We start from the raw sequence: 25,791 nt of genomic DNA, 5'->3' as shown, positions 1-25,791 counted from the left end.
TTTGAAGCTCCGCAGCAAATCACATGCTTGTGAGCATTCCAATATAACAAATGAAGAACAGAATAAGAGAATAAAGATAGTCCTAATTTAAAGTATGGAATATATGCTTTCGTCTACTGCAGTTTCTTGCTTAAACTTAGTCATCTTCCTGGCTGGAACCTGATAATACATTGAACTATAGAATAAAGGATTTACCAGTTTGCTGAAAATCAAACAGCTGTTGATTCCTTTTTCAGACGTAAGTTAGGAGAGGACTTCAAGGCCCCAGTCAGTCTGGCTTTTCGTTCAACATATTTTAAGTGGCTTACTTCAGAGGTAATTAAAAACGTAACTCATAACGATGAAAACATGATTATTTAATTTCACATCGTTTACATTTAAATGAAAAGTTTTGATGGCAGTTGGACAAAGGACTCAAGGGTCCTCAGGTGTACCTCTGTTTGACTTCAGGTGAAGTACTTCTTAAGGGTCAAGTGTTCCTTAGCTGAGTGCAGTATGGCAGTATGGAACATACTGGAGATCAGACATGGGCATGGTCGACTTCCACCTCTGTCAATAGGCACAGTATTAAGATTTCAGGTGGGACCAGTCACCTAAATCAAAGCCTCAAATAAAGCTGAATAACTTATTCCAGCCATGGTTGGTGGCTGCATCATAAACCGAGTCGTCTGAATGGAATTAGTGACCTGGATGGGAAAGGTAAGTGAAGGTGTGACAATCATCAACAAATAGTAGTTGTTGGAAATCTAAAATAAGAGTGGAAAATACTGTCAACAGTCATCAGGTGAGGCAGCATGGAAAGAGAAATAGATGTAAAATTTACTTTGTGGATCACATAGTCAGAAATTTCCATCCAAGTTAAGGGAGCATCCCTGAGTAGATCCTGGTCATTATTAGCATTTTGGCTTTAAAGAATTTACCTATCCTGCTCACCAATGGGCAAGTCATAATGCTGCTTTGTAGCAATTTCTACCCCTATGCTAGAAATTCATGACCATCATTTGCTTCCCGCATCACTTGCCACCAACACCATCAAACCAACTTTCAATCACACCTTTTGATCATTGACTCCCAATATCTGATGACCAATCCTTACCCTACAAATGGGTATTGCATCACAGTCACTGATTGCATTCAGTCAAAGCTCTCTCCCCAAAATTACCTATTCCCTTTACATTTTCAGGATGTTGAAGTGGCAAGCAATAGATCTTGCCTTATTAAGTCTGATTTATGAATGTTTGGACCACCACATTTCGCAGGGGCTGACTATGTCCTAGGGCATGCAACTTGCTTGAAAATATAAATGTGACTTCTAATACTGAAGGTGAATTGCTAAATTAGTTTATTATTGTCACATGTAATGAGACACAGTGAAAAGCTTAGTTGTATTTATTATTAAGTTATTTAGAGATACATTGTGGAATCGGCCCTTCTGGACCTTGGAGCCGCGCTGCCCAGCAACTTAATTACAGGACAATTTATAATGACCAATTAACCTACTAAGCAGTAGGTTCAGTGGACTGTGGGAGGAAACCAGAGCACCTGGAAGAAACCTATGCGCACACAGGAAAGAGCTACAAACTTGCTTAGAGCGGACATCGGAGTTGAACTCTGAACTCTGATAGCCCAAATTGTAAGAGTATTGCATTAACCGCTACGCTACCGTGGCATCTCAATTGATTAAGATTACCTTTATTTATCACATGTACATTGAAATATTGAAACATACAGTGAAACCTGTTGTTTACATCAAATCAAATCAGCGAGAATAGGACTGGGCAGCCTGCAAGTGTCGCCATGCTTCTGGCACCAACATAGCATGCCCACAACTCACTGACCTTAACTGTATGCCTTTGGAATGTGGGAGGAAACTCACACGATCACAGGGAGAACATACCTTATAGGCAGAGGCAGGAATTTAATTCCGATCCGTGATCAGTGCTGCAGTAAAGCAATGCACTAGCCATTTCAGTATGGGACCATCCATTACATACAGATCATTTCATTGAATCAGTACACTGAGGCAGTTCAAGGGAAGAACAATAGCATAATGGAGAATAAACTGTAACAGGAGAAGAGCAGTGTGCTAGAGTGTAGCAACTCATTGCAAGATGCTCTCTGCAGATCTAATCACAATTTCTATTATAACTGTTACACTCATTCTAATCTAAATTTTATGACTCTAATACCACTGCCTCAGGATAAGGTAAAGCTCTGACGATACATTATCCCATTGTTCAGACATCATATTGGTTTGTCAGCTGGCTTACGGGGTGCCGATTTCTGTGCTCCCTTTTACACATCTGGGCTTCAGGATTCTTGAACTCCCATTTACACGATGAGGCCCTGGTTTCTGCATTCCCTGTAATCTTACTCAGCCTTGCTTCTTCTGTTCTTTTAAAAATCACCAGGTGCTGTTTCCTGCAGACTCTTAAAACTTACTCAGTTCACAGGAAAATTTTTTATACCACTGTGTGCGTTCTGAAAACAGTGAATTTGAAATATGTTCTAAAATGGGAATAACATCCAATAATTCAAAAAAAGTCTGCCATCTGGCACCACCAAGATCCCAGCATACCAGATTATTAGAGTTTAAGTGCACTTCAAAGAATTGTTTCTCCACACTATACTGTGTCAGAACATAGAACATAGAACAATATAGCACAGTACAGGTCCTTTGGCCTATGATGTTTTGCCGATCTTGTAACCTATTCCAAAAGAATCTAACCATTACTTCTCACTTTGCCCTCCATTTTGCTTTTGTCCATGTGCCTCCTAAAGAGTGTCTTAAATGTCCCTAACGTATCTGCCTCTACGACCAACCTTGGTAGCACATTTCATGCATCTACCCCTATCCATGTAAAAAACCTGTCTCTGACATTCCTCTTATACTTTCCTCCAATCACATTAAATTATGCCCTCTTATATTAGCCATTTCTGACCAGGATAGAAGGCAATGGCTTCCCACTCTATCTATGCCTCATATCATCTTATACACCGCTAGAAAGTCACCACTCATCCGCTTTCTGTACAGAGAGAAAAGCCCTATCTTACTCAACCTATCCTCATAACTCATACCTTCTCATCCAGACAGCATCCTGGCAAACCTCCTCTGCACCTCACTAAAGCCTGTATATCGTTTGTGGAGGGCTGCAACCAGAAATGAACAGAATACTCCAAGTGTGGTCTAACCAGGGTTTTTTATAGAGCTGCAACATAATCATGCAACGGTGGGTACTCTGGTTGTGCACGGCACAACTGGCAGGTGTGTTTACAGACATTTTTAATCTCTTCCTCTCCCAGTGTAGAGTGCCCTCCTGCTTCAAAACATCCACCATTGTCCCTGCACCTAAAAAGACCAGGGTAACATGTCTGAATGACTGGCGTCTTGTTGCACTCACCTCAATAATAAGCAAATGCTTTGAGAGGCTGATCAGGACTACATCTGCAGCATGCTGCCACCCACACTGGACCCCCTACGATTCACCTACCAACACAACCTATCAACAGATAATTCAATAGCCACAGCCCTACGCACCATACTTACACATCTGATGAAGAAGGATGCTTATATGAGAACGTTGTACTTGGATTCAACATCATAATTCTTTCCAGGCTCAACAAAAAGCTCAGAGACCTTGGCCTTCACCCTGTCTTGTGCAGCTGGATCCTGGACTTCCTGTCAGATCGCCGGCAAGTGCTAAGAGTGGGCTCTCTCACCTCTGTCCCCTGCCCCTCAACACAGGTGCCTCTCAGGGCTGTGTCCTAAGCCTCCTCCTTTACTCTCTGTATGCCCATGACTGTGTCACCACGCACAGTCCCAATCTGCTAATTAAATTTGCTGATGATACTAGATTCATTGGCCTAATCTCAAATAATTAAGCACCTTCAATAACTCAAAAAGACTGAAGTAGGGTAAATACTGAACTGAGGGGGAGGGGCAAGGCAAAATCACCTTTATTTAGGGCTCTGTGGGAGGAGCCACAGGGGCAGTCAGCAGAGGGGCGTGTCCAGACAGTTAACCCAGTTACAACATATATATGGTTTACCACAAATAATAATGAAGCAGCCTACAGAGATGAAGTCATCACCCTGACACGGTGGTGTCAAGAAAACAACCTCTCCCTCAATGTCGCAAAAATAAAGGAGCTGGTTATGGACTACAGGAGGAATGGAGACAGGCTAACCCCTATTGACCTGAATGGATCTAGGGTTGAGAGAGTGAACAGCTTTAAGTTCCTCAGCATCCACATCACCGAGGATCTCACGTGGTCTGTACATACCAGCTGTGTGGCGAAAAAAGCACAACAGTGCCTCTTTCACCTCAGATGGTTGAAGAAGTTTGGTATGGTTTCCCAGATCCTAACGACTTTCTACAGGAGCTCAATTGAAAGCATCTTCACTGGCTGCATCACTGCCTGGTATGGGAACTGTACTTTCCTCATTCGCAGGACTCTGCAGAGAGTGGTGTGGACAGCCCAGCGCATCTGTAGTTGTAAACTTCCCATTCTTCAGTACTTTTACAGAGACGTGTGTAAGAAGGGCCCAAAGGATCATTAGGGACCCAAGTCGCCCCAACCACAAACTGTTCCATCTGCTGCCACACGGGAAATGGTACCGCAGCATAAAAGCCAGGACCAACAGGCCCCGGGACAGCTTCTTCCACCAGGCCATCAGTCTGATTAATTCACACTGATACAATTGTACTTCTATGCTATATTGACTGTCCTGTTGTACATACTATTTATTACAAATTACTTAGATTGCACATTTAGAATGGAGATGTAATATGAAGATTTTTACTCCTTATGTATGTGAAGAATGTAAGTAATAAAGTCAATTCAATTCAGTTCTTGAACTCAATTCCTCACCTAATGAAGGTCACGTTCTATGTTCATACCAAATTTGGAATTCTCCAACTTCCAGTAATTCCCTCCCCCTCCCTTCCCCTATCCCTATGTCACTCTGCCCCCTCCCCCAGCTGCCTACCATCTTCCTCTTGGTTCCACCTCCTTCTACTACCCATTGTGCTTTCCCCTATTCTTTCTTCACCTTTTCTGCCTATCACCTCCCTGCCTCCCTTCCCCCACCCCTTTATCTCTCCCCTTACTTGTTTTTCACCTGGAACCTACCAGCCTTCTCCTTCCCACCCTCCCCCCACCTACTTTATAGGGCCTCTGCCCCTTCCCTCTACAGTCCTGACGAAGGGTTCCGGCCCGAAACGTCAACCGATCTTTTCCACGGATGCTGCCCAACCTGCTGAGTTCCTCCAGTGTGTTGTGACCTTCCAAATTTATTTTTACTGTATGCCCCTACAGATATTTACATTAATTTATGTGTTTGTACAGTTCTAAGGATTCATAACACATCTTTGCAAGTATATTTATTGATATAATTAATGTTTTAAATTTATTTTTATTTTACTAGTATCTTAATTAAAGAATCAGTCAATTTAGGAATATGTCCTTTAGAAAGGATGAAGTTTGATGCAAATGCAATAGACTTTTGCATAATAATGTTTGGTAATATTTTCCAGCTTCTTAATCTTCCCAAGCTCCTTGCAATTCTTCACCTTCTACAGTAAACTGGGCAGCAGAAATCCATTGCTCAAAATGGAGGACACGGCCTGCATTCTTGTGGTCATTTTCACACTACTGCTTGCAGTCGATAACAAAGACTAAGTTACTGGGGCTGCTGCAGTAAGCACAAGAACTACCGGGCAGATTTGACAAGCCAGATGGCAGCGGCAGAGGGACAAACAGCGGTGACATTTCAGGTGAATGATCTTTCTTCTGACAAGGAATGGAGCAGAGATTTAAAACCCTTGCATAGGGTTTCTTGCATAGTATGGATGGCTATGCTCTGGGTACAGGTCGATGGGACTCGGCAGTTTAAATGGTTCGACGTAGACTAGGTGGGCCCCAAGGGCCTGCTTCTGTGCTGTAGTTTTTTGTGACTCTATGGCTCTAGTATGTTAGTTATGTGTTCTGTGTAAAAAGAATAAACAAGAAGCTGTTAATATATAGAAGACGTAATGGTAAACTGTTCTTTTCCTGGTCCTCTGTGTGTCTGATGCACCAGTGTACGGACCCCATTGTTCACTATTGCATCCAGTGGCACCACACCTGAATGATGCCTTGATTCTCATTTGGGTAGCTTGGCCAATAGATGGAAACTTATTTCAGTATTTGTGAAAGGGGACCTGTCGAGTAAGTACCAGGGCTTGCAGATCATTGCTGGAAACCTACCACAGTCAGATCCTCTTTAACTTACATTATGATACAGCTGTAGGAAATTCTGGGGAAATACATTTATGTTAGGGAAGGTGAGAATCTCTTCAGAATTGGACTTCAGGACAGTCAAACATGCTGTGAATGCTCGACTTGCCTTATTGGTCTGGAGATGTCAAATTGCCAGTGGGCTTCGACTGAGATGAGTTTTATATGTGGATGAATTCCTGGATTATTTTGCTATTTACAGCAGCATTTCTCTTATCATAGTTTATGGTTGAGCTGATGGAGTAACAGTATAGATCAGGGGTGGCCAACGTTTTACATTCCATGCATCAATTTTTTCACGCACGAGTTCAGATGCGATTTTTTTCACACATGAGTTTTATATTAACACATTTTTACAAGAATTGAATGGGGGCACAAGAGTCGTATGGCCCATCTGAACTCGTGAGTGAAAAAATTAATGCATGGAATGTAAAAGGTTGGCCATCCCTGGTATAGATTAATGCATGCAATATGCTGGGGGACATTAGCAGTAAGCAGCACCTATGGAGAGGAATAAACAATTGATGTTTCAGGCTGGGACCCTTCATTGAGACTAGAATGAAAGGTTGGGGAGGGGCAGAGTAAGAAAGTTGGAGGAGAGTATGGAGGTCAAACTGGCAGGTGATAGGTGTAACCAGCTATCAGGACTGGAAATTCATCTTCCATAGATACTGCCTAACCCGTCGAGTTCCTCCAGCATTTTCTGTGAGTTTCTCAGGATTTCCAGCAACTGCAGAATTGTTTGTGCTTATACTCTTGTGTAGATTAAGGTGTGGTTAGATCAATAGTTACCGGCATCTGTTATGGTGTGCCTGATGCCATTATCATTATGGCATTTTCCAACAGGTACTAAAGTCTAGATCAAGGGTGCAGCCATGAGGTCACATAATTTTTATTCTTACAGATAAAGTTGTTGCCCATGACAATGATATGCATGCATTCCTGATCTTCCCATTGACATTGTCCAATGAATCACTTGTCTCTCAAAGAAAAGAAGGCCAGGTCTTTTTCGAAATCACTGTACAATTCTTCCTTATTCTTTCTGAAGCTTCCAGGATTGAATTCATATACTGAAAACTGGATCATGCTGGTTCCATATTAAAATGGCATAAATGCCTTGAGAGATTCACTGGCCATAATAGAGATGCCAGTTAGCTTATTCTTTTATTCTTGCAGCTAGCTCACTATTTGCCTATTTGTTTGAGCCAGCATCCTTCCATTTCTCTCACTGAGAGCTGAGATGTCAATATCAGAGCATCTTTACTCTTGTTTGTGACAGAAGAGCAATGTTCAGATTAGCCATTTTGGGGCTATCGATAAAGAATGTGAACTTTTTATTTGCAGAGTGAAAGATGCCATTGTGACTTCTTTTGGTGTGGGATGCCTTTGCACACAGAGCAAATTGTTGATCCAGTGGTGTCCATGATGATTGGATACTCAATGTTACACAAATGTAAAAACTGACATCACTGTCTTTCCACTCAAGGACACATAATCTCAATCTCTCTCTCTCTCTCTTTCTCTCTCTCTCACACACAGAGAAATGGACATGGATATCTGTCCTTTCCTATTCCTTCTTTAAATCTTCTTGTCAACCACTTTCCCCTAGGCTTGGTCCCCAGTCTCCCTTGTTCCCTTGCCTCCTCTTTTCCTCTCAGTTTCCCTCCAACTTTCAATCCTTTGTCTCAAATTCCTTTATTCTTATTCCTTCCTATCTCAAAGTTCCTTCCTTCCCTCTCTCTCTCTCTTCATTTCCCCTTTCTCATTCTGAATCCCATTATTTTATACAGCACATTTTATTCAGTAAGGATATAAATATCAGGTATCCACATTTATTGTTACAGCTTCCACAACTCAGCAAATACTTTTACAGTAAAATCTAATGGCAAATATAAAAAATGCAGTCATTTTGCAGGTTTTACAACCTGCAATATATCTTCTTCATGTCTTTCCTTGACAGACTCCATTTATGTAAAGGGAAACTTACTTTTGTATTTTTGGAATCCGTAGTTATCTTGGGATTTACCTGCAACAATAATTACAACAGACTTTTCAGTAACAACTTGGCAAGTGTGCTGCTAATTACACAATGGCCTGGGTCCACGGGCAGATGATTGTTGCAGCCTGGAGTTGCCACAGCAACAAAACAATAAAACCTCAGCCATGGGAGCCATGACAACACCTCAGCTTTTCAACACTACTGAGAAACAGAGAAGTCTGTATTGTACATTTTAAGTCGACATAATTTTAAACAGTTTGTACTTAAAATGTTATACAATGGGCAATTTTTCATTCTTATATTATGTGGGAAAGTCACTACTGTCAAGAGCATTTTAAAAGCTACATGTGGAAATTACTATTTTTGAAATGATTTCACTTAAAATTCAACAATTTTGTACGATAAGGAATGAGAGTGGGGTTACTAACTTATTATGACATGGGGAGAGTGATGCGCTGTTCAGCCCAATGGATTCACCTTATCCCTTCATTCACGAGAGAGAGAGAGAGAGAGAGAGAGAGAGAGAGTGAGTGAGTGAGAGAGACAGAGAGAGAGAGAGAGAGAGAGAGAGAGAGACAGAGAGAGTGAGGGAGAGGGATAGAGAGAGAAAGAAAGAAAATAAATGAATGTTGCAAGGGAGGTGTGTAGAAACAGGAGCAAGCCGACCTGGTCACGGAGAGTCTACACAAAAAGTACTGGAGGATGTGATTAGACTGAGATCCCTTGAGTTCTCAGGCAGCAATACTAATGTTACATTACCATGCCTTCTTACCAATGTTTGTTAGTCTACTTGTTTATACATAATGAAAAGATGCGGGCTAAGAGTGACCAATTGGACTATGGTGATGATGAGTATTTTAAATGCTTTCACTCAGAAGTAAATTAATGCTTTATTTGCTGTGCCGGTTTTGAAGATACAAGTTATTTACCATAGAAATTGGATGCATGTTCTTCATTAATATTCACTATGTCATGTAACAAATGACTCACTTACATTATGCAACATCACAGTTGTGAAAGGGTACTCAGCAAATGTAACAACTGCACCAGTGCTTGGTAAAGGAATTAATTTATATTCCACTGGGTCCAAGTGCAAACAGCTTCCACGGGAATAAGTGATGAATAACTCATAATAATTAATAAATAATTAAATAATCAGGTACACTAAATGTCCAAGAAAAGTACAAAACTTAAGGGGTCTGTCAAGAAGGATTAGTCAGCCAATGGAGAAAAAAAATATCCAGACATAGTTCTATGGGACAGCCACCTCTGCTGGACCTCCCATTAACTGTCCCGCTAGACACCTGCTCCTCCTCTGACATAACAATTGCATTCTGTCATCTACATTCACCCTATCCAACTCCATTAGTTCCTGCAGAGCTAAGAAATGATGACAAATATGGTGAAAACTGTCATAAAGAGCAGCTTGTGAAGCCAGTGGAACGACTCTGCAGGAGTACTCCTCTAAAGATGTTCTTGGGTCCCCTGATCCTTGGACTTTCATTGTAATGGTCTGATCACTTGAGTTGAGTATGATATTCTCCCAAGGTGTTGTTCCCTTACTGGAGAACACCTGTAGGTGACTTTGTTTTATGTGAGGAGGCCGACGCATGGTCCTTGACAGATCAGGGTCAGGGTTCAGTGGTGTGGAATGAAAGATAATGGAAGACTCTTCACAGCTGTCACCTTCCTCCATGTTCACTGCCATTAGAATGTGTCCTCATCCTTGCCAGCTCCGCCATTGAGGTCTCAGTTGGTCGTTCATATCCCTCCTATCACCAGCAGATCTTGAGATCACCTTGCAAACCCACTGCACCTCCTGCCATCACTGTACCAAACCCTATCGGACCTTCAGTGCACCCTCTTGTTGCAGTAATGGGACCCTGAAAGCATTACCGTCCCTCCAGAAAGCATTTCCTAATGGCTGCCGTGGATATCACTCCCAATGGTTTTGGGTAGAAGAGAACGCAGATCCAGATTGTGGGAGTGAAAGGGCCCAGAGCTCATGTGGATGAGCCCAGGGCTTCATCTGCCCATTCTGAACCCGAGCTAGATTAATTAAAGTTATTAAAAATCTGCAGACGTTGGAAATCTGAATCAAAAACAGAACATACTGGGGGAAAAAAATCAATGAGTCAGGAATAACCTGTGGAAAGAGAAACAGCCAACATTTTGGGTCTGGGAAAGAAAAAACTACAAGTAGGTTTCCACGGGGACAGAAGATGAGGGAGGAATTTGTAAAACAAATGGTGTCATCGTGATTCTATTCATCCTATGACAGCATTTTCCTGAATTTCTGTTTTTGTTCCAGCCCAGGTTAAATTTAGTTTGCGCTAAACCAATACAATCTACCAAGTATTAAACAAAGAGGATAAGGCAGAAGTGATAAGTATAATTTTGAACACAATAGTATGAAGAAAAGATAACACAATTATAATGAGTTTCGGATATTGTGCTATATTTTCCAAACAAAAGTGATCGGTTAATTACTATTGTAAAGACAGCATCCTCTACATTTCTTGTATGTCAATTTTAACTTTGAAGATAGGTGCTGTAGCACTGAACTACATCTTAAACATTCATATTACGTCCTAAATCTTATTTGTGCTGGCCAGAATTTCATCACTAAAGCCAAGAATCACAAAGATAAATCACTGCCTCTATCCAGTTGTCATTAGAATCCATATAAGCAAATGTACCAGCACAAATATATAGACACATTTATCAGTGTGATGCATGCTTTTACAAGTTAATTATCTCAGAAGAAAACATTATTTATGTTGGAATGAGACTTGGCTTTATATTCTTGGATCGTGCCAACTTGGAACCTACAGCGATGGTTGCTTTCAAGATAACAAACCTACAAGATAGCTTACCAACAGTACATGCTGCATTTATCCAAAGCTAGTGAAGGTAGATGTAAAAGTCTGTGAAGACAATTTTTGCAGAATAAAGTATCAAAGTTGCATGAGGTTTTAATCCAAGCTACCTCAGTCATCCTCTACTCGACGGTGTCCACTATTTTAAACCTCTTGTTGCTTCCCTTTGACATGGCTAAGTATCATCCCCTTGTATCTTTATTTTGTCTCAGCTTCTGGTCAATCACTTCTTGACAAATTACACTTTTGACTGTTATTTTTATAAACAGTAATTATAAAGCAATCCTTAATCTCTCCTTTGTCTTTTAAATTCCTGGATATATTTTTGGCCTGCTATTTCAAAACTACCTCTCAAGTGAATGAGAATAGGTAAATTTTATGAAACCCCATCAACTTAAGCTGATTGCCATTTTGCCTATGAAGATGCAAGTCTACTTTACATGAAGGGACTTCAGAACACCAGTGTACACAGTTGAGAATTCCTAGAGCTAATTACAGCATCAGACCCAAATTATGTGGAGGAAATGGTGATGAGAAGGCCTACTGGAACAAGATAGATGAGCAGCTTGAGTGGTGTCACAGCCACATCCTTGCACTCAACATCAGTAAGACTGAAGAATTGATTATGGACTTCAGAAAGGGTAAGATGAGGGGACACACACTCGTCTTCATAGAGGAATCAGAAGTGGAAAGGGTGAGCAGTTTCAAGTTCCTGGATGTCAACATCTCTGAGCATCTATCCTGGGCCCAACATATTGATGCTGTTTTATAGAAGGCATGACAGTGGCTATATTTCATTAGGAGTTTGGGGAAATTTGATATGTCACCAAAGACACTCACAAATTTCTACAGATGTACCACGGAGAACATTCTAACTGGCTGCATCGCTGTCTGGTATGGGGGTGGGGCACTGCAGAGGATCGAAATAAGCTGCAGAAAGTTGTAAACTCAGTCAGCTCCATCATGGGCACTAACCTCCCAGCATCCAGGACATCTTCAAGGAGTGAAGCCTCAAAAAGGCAGCATCCATCACTCAGGACATGCCCTGGTTATGTTATTATTATGTATGGCAATGCACTGCTGGCGTATAATAACAAATTTCACGAGATATGCCATCGATATTAAACCTGATTCTAATTCTGACCCTGCATCACAACATGGAGTTTTCTCTGAGATGTATGCTGTTTGGAAGCAGGTTTCCACTGAATACAGCAGCTCATCAATCAACGAAGAATTTGCTTCTGAAAATGAAATTTCATTTCTAAAACCCAGCACTGAAGAAGGGGTTAGCTTTAGAAAATTATCCAGAAATCTTGCTACAGAATTCGACCAGCTAGCCCACAATCTTGGCTACTCAGACACATGTAGATCCTTAACTAGTCATGATAAATCTTCCAAAGATCATATTAGGTGCAACAGTCATACAAAGTACTGAACAGAATGGCCAATACAATGAACATAAAAGATATACTGGTACATACAGTTGACTGGAAACAGTAACATGATCTGTTGTGGTGCTGGAAACAAATTAAGTGCAATTCAGTTGAACTCTAAATAGTAAATCATGTTCAAGTTATGCTACTCAAGATGTTTTCTGCAAACTAAACTTCATCCTGTTTCTGGCCCCTTATATCACTCATTACATTTTGTAGTACTATCAAAGTTCAAATACTAACTTAAAAATTGAGATTAGCAAGCAGCAGTCAATGATTTCTAATTCTTTTTCAATATAGGAGAAATTCCCTTTGTAAGTCATAGATTTCTGGAGCCCTATACCCCAAAAACAGGCCCTTTGGCCCATCATGTCCATGCTAACCATCAAGTACTTATCAATACTAACCTCATTTATCAGCATTTGGTGCAGATCCTGCTAAGCATTGGTGATTAAAGAGCTTATTTGGAGGTTTTTAAAATGTTGTGAGAGTACCTACCTCCACTACCTTCTGCAAATGTGTTTCAGATTGCAATCACCCTCTGGATGAAGAAAACCTTCCTCAGAATCCCTCCAATCATCTTACCTTTCACTTCTGCCATGGGGAAAAGTTTATTTCTACCTTATCTATGCCTCTCGTAGTGTTGCATACTTCCATCAGCTTCCTCTTTCCATCCCCACTCCCCACACCCTTAAGCCAAATTAGCTTTTTCTGTTCAACCAAGATATTCCAAGTAACCAAAACATTCCATGTAATATCCTGTTAAATCTCTTCTGCACCCGCTCCAGTATTATCATATCCTTCCTTTTGTGTGGTGAACAGGATTGTACACAACATGTTAGCTGTTGTGTAACCAATGTTCTGCAAAAATAAGTCGTCCCTGCTCTTATACACTATATCACCGCTAATCAGAGCTAGCAGCCTGTATGCCTCCTCTATCATCCTACCAGTGCTGCCATCTTCAGGGGTCTTTGGACTACTACATCAAGGTGGCTTTGCTCCTCAATGCTTAAGTTTCAATTATTATTTGAAAATACTATGCACGGCTGGGTGGAATGGACAGGTTCCCTAACTAATATTGAATTATACACTGTACAGCACTGGCCACCTGTTCCATGCTTTAATGAGCAAACAGATTTGAGCACGCTTACTTAGGATGAGCAGATTGAGACCACAGTTCTTACCGATAGCAGAGAGGTAATTTTGTACAAGAACCAGTGCACGTGTTTCTCTTTCTTATGTACAAAATTAGGTGCTTTATATGCATTGTAAGTCGTCAATGATAACCAAGAGTGAAATCAAGCTTTGATTAGATTCAAATAATCAGTTCCATCTGCAGACTCCCACCACTGTAGCTGATTGTTAATCTTACAAAGGCATTTCGTTCTTCACCAGTAAAGACTTGGCATTTTCCATATGATCACCCATCCTTGTGCCAGTTCTAAGTAATGTTCTGACTTAGTATTCATTTCGAGTCAATGTGACTCAGAAGTGTGCTTCCGCACTGATCCAAAAATGCAACTACGGCAAGAAGGTAACAGGATCCACATAAACACCTTGGAGGCACTGAATTTCTCATTTCAATTAAAATGCTTTTAGATAAAGAAGACTAACATCAAAACCCTGTTGCTTTGAATTATATCCGTCGATTGAAGAACTGTCCATTACACACCAAAAATATGCCATTGTCAGTACAATAGAATTTTGTTGCTGAACTTGTATAGCATTTAAACAATAATGTCATATTAAAAATATAGTTTTAATTTGATTTTGAGAGAGAAGGAGAATTAACTATTAAAGTTGAAGTGATCATTAAGTGCCAAAATATCTCTAAATACTTGGCTATATATAGTTTCCAATTAGGGATAACAAGTGATATTAAAGCTATGAGGTCAAGAATTGTTCCTGTATTCAAGAACATATTTTTCCCCTGAGTTTCAGCTCAAATATATTTGCATATCACTGAACATAAAATCTGCTGCACACTGGCAAAATTGAGCAAGGTTATAAAGCACAATTTAAAATAAACCAGAATTGAAACTTGTGTTTTTGTTTTACTTGAAACCGGAAGGAAAAGCATGTTCCTTTACCAACTTTTATGATTCTGCCTTGTTTTTCATTGTTAGTATTTCTCTCTATGTTCCAGGTTTCTGATGGCACTAGTACCTTATGGTATTAATTAACAGCCGTTGAGAAATATTTATTGCTTGCTAGGTTATTCAGATAGAGGTTAATATACATATGATTTATGGAGTTATGTTTTTAGAAAAAATGTGATAGCATTGTACATCTGCCTATGATTGCACTCAGCATTTTAAAACAGAATGACAGATATAGAGGTTTTTCAGCAAGACACAAGAAAATGCTGGAGGAACTCAGCAGGTCAAGTAGCATCAATGGAGGGAAATGAACATTTGATGTTTCGGGCCAAGGCCCTTCATCAAGTTTTCAGTCACATTTAGTAAAGGTAATAGCTCTGGAAGTATTAGACCAAGTGATTGGCATTAACAGGACCTTTTGCCATTCATATATAAGAAAATTGTTTTCCTGGGAATTTTGTGTTTTGCTGTGCCTTTTCTTTTGTTTCCTTCAACCTAGTTTCTGGAGTCTGATTGCAGAATTCAGGGGCATTTGGATTCTATCATGGAGAAAGCAAACAAACCTCTGTGGAGAATCACGGAAATGACATCAGCTGGATGATTCACTCATTGCACTATGAAAACTCAGCACTTGTTCCGAAACTAGACAGCCAGATGGGTAATTTCAGTTCCCCCCCCCCCCCCCATAAATGTCATGAAAATCACTTTGGGAAAATGAAAACATGATTGTTCTCAGGCAGACCGTGAAGGTCAGTCTGAGAAGATAGTGCAAAATACTATATTGAAAGTAACCACAAATATACATTGGGAAGAGATCATTTACTCCAACTCCCTTTCTTAAGACCACCCAAAGGTAGGTTGTTGATAAACTGCGGTTCTCTTGAGTATTCTGGTGTGCTAGCTTATTAAGATTTGCGCTGCATATAATGTTGTCTGTTACGTCCTAGCGTGCAAAGGTGATGGAAGCTGCATTTCAACTTATCAGAAAGTTGACTGAAAACACAGCCCTTATGGAAGTAACCAAGATCATGTCCAGCAAAGAACAAAAATAGTGGCACAAGATAAGCTCCCCAAAGAACCAAAATCACTGCTGACTCGGAGAAGAACATCGATCAACTGTACATATTCAGTTACACATAATATATTACAATATGAATTATATACCTTGTTGCAATATGTAAAATTGGAGGGCAAGTCATAACAACTAATTCCCAAGCCACATGACGTGAAGTTATTTATTTGTAAGAACCTGACTTATCAATCATTTGATCAAATTAGATGCAAAACACAAAGACTGCTAAAGGGTTTTGAAGAAAAAATACTGACCTTTTTATGCTTTTGACAGCTGTACCACCAGAAATCTCAGTGATAAATCACATTGTCCTCTGGTAATAGGGCTCTCACAGGTGTTGCTGAACTATTTTTGCTGTTCCTACAAAAAAAAAGTCAGTATGGTACAAAAGAAGTGCATTACTTCTTTTTTATCCAAGCAAATGCAACCATTTGCTTGAATAAAAAGTGATCCCCAGCGATTCTTTCTGTTCTCTGACAGTATTACCCATCAGAGAACAACTGTTTTATGAACAAATAATGAACAATAAGAAATAATGGAGAAAGCCAGCAAATTCAAGCTATATAAATATATAGCTTGGTTGCCTAAGACTTATGCACGGTACTTCAGTGATTTTATGCATTGCACTGTACTGCTGCTGCAAAAAAAGTTACAACATATGTGATGATAAACCTGATTTCGACATTTGCTCTATTGTGGATTGAGAGTGGGAATGGGCAAGGGGAAGGGAGTCATGGCTGGGTAAAGGACAAGGGAAACGGGGGGGGGGGGGCAGCACCAGAGAGACATTCTGCAGTGACCAATAAACCAATTGTTTGGAATCAAATGATCTTGCCTGATGTCACGGGACTGGGTGTGGCTGCATGTGTGCCCCCTCCCCGCCACCAACACCTAGCTCTCCTTCTCTGCTACCTGTCGCACATCCCTCAAGTGGCACTCTACCCTCATTATTCCCAGCATGCTTTGCTCCTGCCAAATATACAAACTTGCTTATCCCTCCACATTGACAAATACAGTTCTGTGCAAAAGTCATAGAAAAACAAAGAATAGTACAGCACAGTACAGGCCCTTCGGCCCATAATGTTGTGCCGACCCTCAAACACTGCCTCCCATATAACCCCCCACCTTAAATTCCTCCATATACCTGTCTAGTAGTCTCTTAAATTTCACTAGTGTATCTGCCTCCACCACTGACTCAGGCAGTGCATTCCAAGCACCAACCACTCTCTGAGTAAAAACCTTCCTCTAATATCCCCCTTGAACTTCCCACCCCTTACCTTAAAGCCATGTCCTCTTGTATTGAGTAGTGGTGCCCTGGGGAAGAGGCGCTGGCTATCTACTCCATCTATTCCTCTTATTATCTTGTACACCTCTATCATGTCTCCTCTCATCCTTCTTCTCTCCAAAGAGTAAAGCACTAGCTCCCTTAATCTCTGATCATAATGCATACTCTCTAAACCAGGCAGCATCCTGGTAAATCTCTTCTGTACCTTTTCCTAGGGTATAAGTCCTAGGCATCCTGGCTATATACATACTCCTAAGCCTCTTGCACAGTACTGTACTTTGAGGCCAGTAGGACTAATTGAAGTAGCTGAATCTGGCTGTAATTATTAATCTATATATTCACCCTACTGTGAAATACAACAGCCTGACTAGTTCAGTTTTCAAGAAGATTGACAAATATGAGGGCAAAAATATCAATGTTTTGTTCTGGTCAAAGTAATGTTCTGCCAAGCCACTAACTGCAGTCTGAAGCCAGGTCTTTCAGGTTCATAGCTACTGGAGACTGCTCTTCAAGAGGTGGCACAATAGTGTAGCAGTTAGTGTAGTGCTATTACAGCTCCAGCAATCGGAAGGTCAGTGTTCAGTTCCCACCGCTGCCTCGTACATTCGCCCTGTGACCGCATGGGTTCCCTTTGCATGCTCCAGTTTCTTCCCACAATCAAACTGGCTTACTGGCTAGGGTTAAGCAGTTGTGGGCATGCTGTGTTGGTGCTGGAAGCTTGGCAACACTTGGAGGTTGCCCCCAGCGCTTCGCAACTGACGAGGCAAATGATACATCTCATTGTATTTTTCGATGTTTCAGTACACTTGTGAGAAATAAAGATAATCTTTATCTGGTTATTGTATAGTGGTTGTGTCATACAACTGTGTGTAAGAGCACAAGGGCAGGCATATTCCCTTTATTTAAACAAACACAAATGGAATATACAACAGTAATTAATGAGGCTCGTATGCAATAGAGCATAACTTAAGTTGTAAATGTGGTTTAGATTTTTTTGTCATGTGATCTGGACAAAAGTGGTCAGTGTCAGAGAGAAGTTAAAGCTGTGGGACAATTGGTGCCTGGGGAAAATGTTTATTGGTGTTCATTTATTTAGCAATTATTTCAAGATATTTCAATTTCAAGATTCTTTCAAATATTGTATCATTTCTTTTAATGCATGAATTACTAAATGACAATGAAAGAGGACTGCGTGTCTTCATAATCTAAGAGGACTAGAATATAAAAGCAAGCATTATAAGGCTTTATACGGCACAGATAAGGACTCACTTTGAGTACTGTGAGCAGTTTTGGGCCCCATACCTAAGAAAGGATGTGTTGGCATTGGAGAGGGTCCAGTGGAGGTTTACGAGAATGACCCCCAGAGTGAGAGAACTATTGTATGAGGAGTGTTTGAAGGCTCTTGGCCTGAAATGACTGGAGTTTAGAAGAATGAGGGGGAAATCTCATTGAAACTTATCAAATATTTAAAGGCTAGACAGAATGGATGTGGAGAAGATTTTTCCTGTAGTGAGGGACATTAGGACCAGATGGCGCAATCTCAGAAAGGAAGGATGTTTCTTTAGAACAGAGATGAGGAGGAATTTCTTTAGCTAGAAGGTGGGGAATCTGTGGAATTCATTGCCACAGATGGCTGTGGAGGCCAAGTCATTGGGTATATTTGAACCGGAGTCTGATAGGATCTTGATTCATAAGGATGTCAACAGTTACAGGGAGAAGGCGGGAGAATAGGGTCTAATAAATCAGCCATGATGGAATGGTGGAACTGACTCAATGAGCGAATGGCTTAATTTTGTTCCTATTTCGTATGGTATTATGGTCTTAAGTTATTTCACTTAAGGGAGTAACTTGGACTGCTGTGCCATTCTTTCTTATCCTCTTTCTCTTGTTCCTCATTTTTCATGCCTTCCTCCACCTCCTCTTCTAGCAAATTGCCTTCATTTCTGCGGTCTCTGCTCATTCCCTCTGTCATAATAGAGTCCAAAGGAAAGGTTCATTTATGGAACCTCATCTAGTAACAAGTGGTTAATGAAAAAAATGTCCTTGAGTACTTGCCAAGCTACGCCCCAACACAAACCCCACAACCACCCATGGTCTTATGTAACAAGAAACCAAACCCCAGCCCATTTTACATCATTTTCTGTTCCCTGTCACAGTTTGCCAGGAATCTGCCTCGTATGTGAAATCCATCAGTGATATATTTAACAAAGAAACAGCTGTGAATATTTGCCTGAAATGTTCATGTGCAGTGCAGAATGAGGCCCAAACACTTGAAGAAAATCCTCAGTGACCTTATAATATAATATTCTCATTGCAAATCATCCCTCAACTCTGCCAGATGTATTTCTCTAGGGAAAGGATAAAGAAGATGCAGAAACTTTTCATGCTAGTTTACACTGATGGTTCGGTATTAGCTGTCTGTGGTTGGATGAGGAAGAGGGGAGGGTGGCTGTGTAGGTAGGATGGAAACTTGAAACAAAGTAAATATTTTATTTGACACAATTGCAATAAAAACACATGCAGTCTGCTTTCAATTAGAACTAATGAGTAATAGGTTAAATTTCATTTGTGAAATGTTGGATTAAGCAACATGATATTTTAAAAATAAAAATAAAATTGAACTTCTTCATGCAATTAATTTTACTTTCTTTCCACCTACCTGAAATGCCCACCGAGAATAAACATAGGCAATGATCATTGGTTGTGCCTCCTTTTGATTTTCCTTAACATTTTTAATTATTTGTTTTGCATTCACAAAGTTAAAGAATCTCAGGACTGAGAAATGGAAATCTTCCTCATCTACCTAGTGTCAACAAATTTCATGTTGCCATTTTTCCAAACTGACCATATAACTGCTCATGCAAAAGCTCTGCCAGAATTGTACTGATTAGTACTCTGTCTTGAGTACTAATCTACCACAGACTTGGGATGTATGGGGTGTCAGGGAGGGGTAGCACCTCTGGTGGGGGAACATGTCGCATCCTTTTCAAGGCGGTTAGTCCACCTTTGGTCCCCACCTGGCATTCAGCTCTCAGCTGTGGCTCCCCGTAGCTGTTTGCATGCAACAGCGGCCACACCCCATGCAACAGCTTCGACAAGCTGGCTAAACTAGGTGAGAGTAGCCGACTGATCTCAAACCCTCAGTGAGATAGGGAGTTGGCTATCCCAGCATGTGAAGACAGACTCCGGCGGATTGAGCGGACGAGACCAATGGAAGGTCCAACGGTCAAGAAGGCGGTCTCTGCAAGCGTCGTGGAATGTGTAGAGCAGGACAAGACACACAAGACATCCTGGTCATCCACTGCGCCTAGTCCCATCTCCAGCCGTCTCGACTCTGTCTTGCCACTGGATCCAGATGGGAATTGGGAAGACAGAGTGAGGCTGACACTGCGCAATTCTCCCTCACTTAAATCCAAATCACGCGCTAGTCTCGACACCATCAAATGGTGTTGAGGTCCTCGACGATGGACGAACACAACCACAGATTCACTTCAACCATGTAGAGGACTGAAATACCAAATGGCGTAACATCAAAATACTTATTAAAAATTATGCGAAGGGCAGGGATATTGTGGGAGAATCCAGGACCAGAGGGCAGAGCTTCAGAAACAAGGACATATCTTTAGAACAGAGATGAGGAGGAATTTCTGAAGAGTGCAGAGGGCACAGAATCTGTGAGGTTCATTATCACAGCTAGCTTGGAGACCAAGATTTTGGGTTTACAGTGGATTCTGGTTAATTGAGCCATCAGTTAATCAGGGCAGCGACTTAATTGGAGCAACTCTTAAGGAACAAAAATGAACTGAGAAAATTTCCGGGATTCAATTTGTTTACTTGGGACACCATGCCACTTAATTTTAAGAGACTCCTGGACAGGTACATGGAGCTCAGAAAAATAGAGGGCTATAGGTAATTTCTCAGGTAAGGACATATTTGGCACTGTTTTGTGGGCCGAAGGGCCTGCATTGTGCTGTAGGTTTTCTATGTTCTCTATGCCCTTTGCTCTAATTAGGGCAGGAGATTGTTGCCGAACAATTTCTAGCCAGCACCAGTCATCTACAGATGCTTCGAGTGAACAGTTTTTATGTAGCGTCAGTTGTGTGTGTTTGTGTTCAAGAAACAGTCATTTTTGTCACTGATAGTTTGTGAGAAATAAGATGGTAAGCAGTTCAGAAGATCTATCATGGACGCAACACATTGATATAATTACAAAGTAGGCATGCCAGTGGCTAGATTTTATTAGGAGTTTGAAGAGTTTTGCTGTGCCACCTTAGACTCTAGCAATTTTCTATAGATGTGCAGTGGAGAGCATGGCAAAGTACATCTGACCTGTTGCACTGCCATTTGGTATGGAAGCACAATACGCGGGAGTGGGAAATATTGCAGAGGGTTGCAGACTCAACCAGCTTCATCATGGACACTAGTCTCACAAGAACATCTCCAAAAGGTGACATCCATCATGAAGGAACCCCACCATCCTGGACATACCCCCTTCTCATTACTACCATTAGGGTGGAGGTACCTGAGGCTGAAGATGCACCCTCAATGCTTTAGGAACAGCTTCCTCCCCTCCGCCATCAGATTTCTGAACGGTCCATGAACCATTCATAGTATTCATACTGAATACTTCACTATTTTGTTCTCATTTGGCATCAATTTTTAAAAAATATATACTGTTATTGTAACATAGTAAATTTTATATATTGCACTGTACTGCTGCCACAAAACAGCAAATTTCACTACATATATTAATGATAACAAACTTGATTCTAATTCTGATTCTGGTACAAACTATGATTTTAATGAATAGACTCATTACAATCTGAGTTCCATGTAGAATGGATCAAGCAAAGCCATGCCATTGATCCAACCTTCTTCTCAATCTTTCCTATCAAAATATTGCATCCTTTGCAATGGATTGGAGCTAGTGAAAAGTTAAACAGTTCAATCTTCAGAGTGAACTACAATCACTCCGGCTCCAGTCACTGAGCAGGAAAGTGCTGAGGATGCTTGCTTTTGTATGGTTGGTGGCTGAGCTCCAAGTCCTTGTTTACTTGTTCATTGAAGTGTGTGCGAATGTGCCATATTTTGTATATCGCAAAACAAAGATCGTATCTCACCTTGCCCCTAGTACACAGCACACACCTCTGAAAACCACAGTATGAAATAACCAGGAGAGCAGAGAAAATAGTTCAAGCATGTGCTCCAATCATCCTTGAAAATATGTACATCTTCAATTGAGGGTGAGGAGATGATGGTGGCGCGGCGCAGCGCGCTTGGCCACTTCGGTGGTGATGTCTGTTATTTGTCAAGTAGGGGACTGTGCACAATTCTGATTTGATGGAGACAGACGTGAGAGTACGGAGGAACATCTGGAGAAACTTCTGAAATGCCCGCTTCGCTGCTGCTGTTACTGTGTGGTCTGGAATCTCCGGAGGAGAAGGCCCCAAGTACTCGGCTTTGCTTGTTTCGGCGGCTGGGCGAGGTCGAAGACGCTCGGCAGAGGATGGTGCTTGGGAGGCTGTATCGGAGGGGCTGGTCGGAGGCTTAAAGTTTTCGGATGGACGGACTCAGTGTCAGCTGTGGTCGGGTGCTTCCAATGCATTGACAGTTGTCAGTGCCTGGAGGTTTATGGCAGGGAGTATCTCCCTTTGCCTCCTGCTATCGGGGACTTGGGAGTCGATCCACTCAGGACTTTGAAAGTTTTTTTTACCATGCCCATGGTCTGTTCTTTATCAAATTATGGTATTGTTTTCCACTGCTGTAAACTATATGTTATAATTATGTGGTTCTGTCAATGTTAGTCTTTAGTTTGTCCTGTTTTTCTGTGATATCACTCTGGAGGAACATTGTATCATTTCTTAATGCATGCATGCATTTCTAAATGACAATAAACGAGGACTGAGTGTTACATAATCTAAACTACATATTTCTGGACAATTCAAGAGAAAGAGAATTTGATATAGCACCAAGCAGCTCAAGTCTCTTCATCAAGAGCAAATGAAACCCCTAGGGAAAGTGAAAGGAGAGCAACATATCCTGTATTATGCACCCACCTTCCCTATCAAGCACCTCCTACCTCTCCAGAGACAAAGCCCACAGTTCTCAAATTGATTTAATCAGAACCCAATAAATAGAACCGAAACAAGACAATGGCACCAAGGGATGACCGAAACAAAAGGAAGTGGAGAAGAATTCAGTGACTCAAAACACTTCAGAGTAGTATTATCAGACAAATTGCATCAGGCATATAAGTAGATAGTAGCACATGTCGGATAAAAAGTCGTGGATTTTAAAAAAACAAAATGGAAAGAATGCCAGAGCCCAGTGCTTAGACAGCAAAATATAAGCATATAAGAAACCCAAAGAGGAAGCACGTCCCCTGAGACTGCTTTGCTGTTTGGTAAGATCTCAGCTGGTCTGCTCCAAACCATTGCTGCATTTCCTTCCCTGTTGCCCATGGCACCCGACTCTCCTATATTCCAAAAATCTATCCTGATCTTAACTACTCAATCTCCTTAGCCCTCTGAGGCTGAAAATTCTAAAGATTCAGGACTCACATCAAAGAAATTTCTTGACTTAAATGGTTGAAACCTTATTCTAGTAATAGTAACGTTCTAGTTCTGGATTCCCAAGAGGACAGATGTCCCCTCAGTGTCTAACTTGTTACAGTCCATCTGGATCAAAAATATTTCAACTAGATAATTTATTCTTCAAAACTCTGGGCAATATAGGACCAAGCTGTTCAACTATTTTTCATAAGACAACCCTTCATCCTAGAAAGATTCAGACTCAACTTTCCACCAACAATACACGCAGTTTATGTCAAGGTCTGCACACCATCGCAGACTTCAAAGCTAAACACAATGGAGTTTCCAACATTGATGTGTCACGAATTCGCAACGTACCAGCAGCAAGAGATGACAAATTGAGTCAGGTTTTAATACTAAAACCACTATATTTAATTACATCTACTCAAAAATATAAAAAGTTAAATAAACTACTTTCTTAAACAGAAGTTAACAGTGTTATGCATCTATAGCTCCCTAACAGTCAAACTTAGAACATGTTCCTAACAAATCTTACTCAAGCACAGTCTTAAAGTGGCAGTTCAGAGAGTCCCAGTAATTCACGAAAAAGGTGAGAGGAGAGACTTGTGGATTCACAGTGCAGCAACGAGGTGATCACGACAAATTCCAAAGATTCCACGGCTAGTGAACGAAGGAACAATTACCGAAGATCCCAGCTGAGGAATACTGTTCCGAAGCCCACGAAGAGCGATTTCACAAAGTGACTGTCACGAAATCCACACCCATGGATCATACGAAGGACTGATATGTCTCCACAATGCACAGTGTGCCGCTGATTAACCCAATCCTTTGGGTATGGGTAAGTATTAGACTTTACCCTTCTCGATCGTGAGCTGTTTCCTGATAGCTCGAAGCCTGCAGTCTTCACTCTCTTTCTCTTTCCTTCGACTCCTTCTCCACAATGCACTGTCCACATTTCTTTATACCGTCGGCCTATGTCATAGGGTAACGCTTACAGAAACGAAACTGTGGACTCCCAGTAAAACGAAAATGGAGACACGTGATGCCCACAGTAAATAAAACTATGGACTCCCAGGAAAACAAAACTGTGGACACATAACAGATGCCTTTCTCCTAGACGAGCTAAATCTTTTTTTCACTTGATTTGATGTCGCCAAAACGGTACCGCAGCATAAGAGCAGGCTCCGGGACAACTTCTTCCACCAGGCCATCAGTCCGCTTAATTCATTCTGATGCTACTGTATTTCAATGTTATATTGACTCTCCTGTTGTACATAATATTCATTATAAATTACTATAATTGTACATTGCACATTTGAACAGAGATTTAACATACAGATTTTTACTCCTCGTGTATTTGAAGGATGTAAGTAATAAAGTCAATTCAATTCAATTCAAGTGAATTTATTCTGAGTTGCCTCAAGAACAAAAACAGGAGGTAAAAAATTGTAGGAATAGGGAACTGTGAAGAGAGCCAAGATGCCCTTCATGAAGGTACAGAGGGATAAGTGGAAAGGTGGCATAGGTAATTTTATGTTGAAATTTGCAAAATGTTATATTTTGAGAGGAAAATAAGAGGCGGCAATATAAACTGAGGGTACAATTTTGTGCATACTTTATTCAAAATGGAAGGACAGATTCAGAAACAACACTCACCTGCACCCATGCTGAGCTCGTCAATTTCATCGACATTCACTTGGTCTATCTCGGACACTTCTCTCCCCTTTCTCGATCTCTCAGTCTCCATCTCTGGAGACAGAATGTCCGCTGATATCTTCTACAAGCCCACTGACTCTCATAACTACCTCGACTATACCTCTTCCCACCCCGCCACATGCAAAAATGTCATTCCCTATTCCCAGTTCCTCCATCTCTGCCGCATTTGCTCCCAGGATGAGGCTTTCCGTTCCAGGACATCTCAAATGTCCTCTTTCTTTAAGGATCGTGGTTTCCCTTCTGCTGTCATCAATGATGCCCTCACCCGCATCTCCTCCATTTCCCTCACTTCGGCCCTCACCCCATCACCCCATCCTCCTGCCACTACAACAGGGACAGAGTTCCCCTTGTCCTCACCTACCACCCCACCAGCCTCCGGATCCAGCACATTATCCTCCGCAGCTTCCACCACCTTCAACAGGACCCCACCACTAAGCACATCTTTCCCTCTCCACCCCTCTCCGCTTTCCACAGGGATT

The 25,791-nt window shown here is 41.2% G+C and overlaps 1 long non-coding RNA gene across 2 annotated transcripts in view; it reads right to left on the bottom strand.

Annotated features, from left to right (window-relative positions):
- Nucleotides 1–25,791, bottom strand: part of LOC140200535 (uncharacterized) — a 130,215-nt gene that overhangs the window by 61,846 nt on the left and 42,578 nt on the right. The window contains exons 1-2 of one of the 2 annotated variants that reach the window (XR_011886656.1): nt 16,015–16,271; nt 8,266–8,304 (exon numbers count right to left, since the gene is read on the bottom strand). This is a non-coding gene — a long non-coding RNA (uncharacterized lncRNA). Of the gene's footprint in view, nt 1–8,265; nt 8,305–16,014; nt 16,272–25,791 lie in introns of those variants that run through there. The other variant, XR_011886655.1, reaches the window with a different exon arrangement.

This window comes from Mobula birostris, chromosome 7 (assembly GCF_030028105.1).
Source record: "Mobula birostris isolate sMobBir1 chromosome 7, sMobBir1.hap1, whole genome shotgun sequence".
Taxonomy (NCBI): domain Eukaryota; kingdom Metazoa; phylum Chordata; class Chondrichthyes; order Myliobatiformes; family Myliobatidae; genus Mobula; species Mobula birostris.
This window is presented reverse-complemented; position numbering and strand designations above follow the sequence as displayed.